This window comes from Vicugna pacos, chromosome 34 (assembly GCF_048564905.1).
Source record: "Vicugna pacos chromosome 34, VicPac4, whole genome shotgun sequence".
Classification (NCBI taxonomy): domain Eukaryota; kingdom Metazoa; phylum Chordata; class Mammalia; order Artiodactyla; family Camelidae; genus Vicugna; species Vicugna pacos.
The window spans coordinates 19,278,599-19,281,296 of NC_133020.1; positions in this window are offsets into that span (position 1 = coordinate 19,278,599).

The window sequence follows — 2,698 nt, forward strand, 5'->3', positions numbered from 1 at the left end:
CTGGCTGGGCAGTTACTTCTCCTCCCTCTCGCCTCACTCCCCTCTCCAGTTCCTCCTCCCCTTCCCTCCCCTCCCGTCCCTCCCCTCCTCCTTTCAATCTCTCTCTCCCTCCCTCCCTCCTTTCCCCTCGTGTTATTAAGGAGAACAGCAGCTGGCCCGACCAAACTTCAAACGCGGTCCCCCGTCCCCCCCACCCTCCCTCAGCTCTCCGAAGACCTCTCTCTCTACCCAGCCCCGCAAGCCAGGGGCCCCGGAGAGGGGAACCCACAAAAACCCCACTGATTCCCAGTTATTCCCTCAGACTGTGCACACTTGCATCGTACCAAAATACGACCCTGCGACTCTGGCTTATTCAAAACTGATCCTCACACATCTGCCCGTGTATCTGAGATCCAGGAATGACGGGTAGATTACTGGAAGACTAGGTGGGCTCAGACAATTGAGAAATAGGTCCCTGACGTGAGAAAGGAGGGCAGTTTTAGACAACAGCAGCTTCGCGTACCTAGAGATAAAGGTTATACCTCTGAAATGTATGTCCCTGATCATCTGAAGCTGTTTCCAAAGCCCGAATAAAGGGACCAGAACTCGCCCCCCCCAGTAACCCCCTCCCCGCAGATGTGTGGGGAGAGGGTGAAGAGGGAGGGGTGCGTGTCTGGAGGAGGGGGGTGCCTCTCCGACGTGACAGAATGTGACCCCGGAGTAGAAAGCATCCCGTTCTTGGGGGCGCCGCAGGCGCCATTAGGAGACGCGAGGAGGCGCCCCGAGCCGCCGCCGCAGGCCGGGGGCAGGGCCACCAGCGGTGCCGCCGCGGCCAGCGGCCACGCAGGAAAAACCCGCTTCCTCGCCCTGCATCTGCTGACAAGCCGCCCGAGGTGTCTGCGCCGAGCGTGGCCACACTGATACAGCTTTCTAGGAAATAGCCCGGGAGGGGGAGGGGAGGGGGGCAAAAGAGGGGAAGGTTTGGCTCCCCCTCTTTCCCCCAGCGCAAACGACACCACCTCTTCCTTTTCTCCGAGGCCCAAGACTTCCACTCTAGGTACCTCGCCTGCCTCCTCGCCGACCCTCCGGCTTCACGCCTCGCTAGCAGTCAGGGCTTTCTCCCCGCGAGCGGGACTGCGGTAGAGACGCGGCCAGCGCGGTCGGCGCTGACACGTGCTCAAATGCATCCTCGGGTCAAAGCCGCTTTTAGAGGGGATCTGGCGGCGTTTCCTCACCTCCTTCCTCCCGCCACCCCCCACCCCGCCCGTCAGTGCTATTTCACTTTGGGAGGAAGGGAAGCGAGCCGAGCCCCCAGCTTGCTGGCCGAGCTGGCACGTGCGGCGAGCACGGCGTGGGTCGGGGCTCTTGGGACACACCGAGGCAGACCCAGGACCTCTTTCGCTGGGAAGGGAGGCCCGAACCGGGGCGCGGAGGGCGAGCGGGGGAGGGGGTGGGCTGGGTGAGCAGAGCGCTTGGTTCCCTGAAAGGAGGGGGAGGTGGAATACAGAGGGCGGGGAGTGCATAAACCAGAGGTGCAAGCGATTAACTCGGGCCCCGGGGCCAGCCCCTTTCCACGAGGGTGGGGCGGAAGAGGTGGGTGGGTGGAAGGGGGATATCGCTTTAAAAGAGTGAGTTAAGACTTTGGGGCGCCGTCTCCCCTCCCTCTATTTGCATAGCCAATAGCTCTGGGTCTCCTGCTACTGCGCGCTGATTGTTACCGGGCAGATTACTTTTTTTTTTTTTTAGTAGGACGCGTTCCCCGCTACATCAAAAGGAAGCCAAGAAGGGGAGGGCGGAGGGAGAGCGGGGACTGGGGCGGGCGAGGGCCGGGGCGCCTCCGACCTTATCAATAGCCGCGGGAATTAGTATCCAATCTACTGTATGTAAAGAAAGGGGAGGGAAGGGGCGGGCGAGGAGAATGTCTAATTGCTGTGGAAGCCATTAGCTTTCGGGAGAGAAAAAAGCTCCCTGAAAAACCCAAGTTGCAAACTCAAAATGAAACAGCCCGGTGCGGCGCATGACACTCGGGCCGAGTACCGTGTTCCTCGGAATAGAGCGGGTCCGTAACAATCACCTATTGATTTCAGTCAGCGTGGACTTCCCGACTCAGGCCTTGAATCACTCCGGATAAATACATTCACTTACATGTTAAGACCCCATAAAGGAATTAGTCAAACTTCACCCCAGCCACCTTTGAGCGGATCAAAGAAAGCTGCTGGGATGGGGGTGCAGGGGTGGGTGCAGGGGGAGAGAGAGGTATTTTTAAAGTATAAATCTACCCCAACAGGCAAGGACAGAAGCCTGCCTGGGCTCCCAGCCTCTTCACATCCCTGGATAACTAACCGAGCAGCGCTTTTCTCTCCACCTCCTTGCAGGGAAAGCATCCCGAGTGTTGGGTCCCTCGAAGAGGGGCAACGGGGGCGGGGAAGAGGCGGGTGGTCGTCCTCGGTGCCTTGTCCACCCTGGGGAGAAAGCCTGGGTGGCGAGGCCTCAAGTCTCGGGAGCGAGCGGGCCCCCTGCCTCCCTCTACCCCAACCCAGTCTGGCTTTACAGAGAAATTCCGGCGGGGGGCGGGGGGTGGGGGAGAGGTGGCTGCGAAGGGGAGGGGCGCGAGGGGATGACCTTCTCCCCGACAGCACCTCCGTCCACCAGGACCTGAGCGTGTGGGCACTCCCCGCGTGGCAGGCTCACCCCTTTAAGTTCCCCATTCACTTCCCCT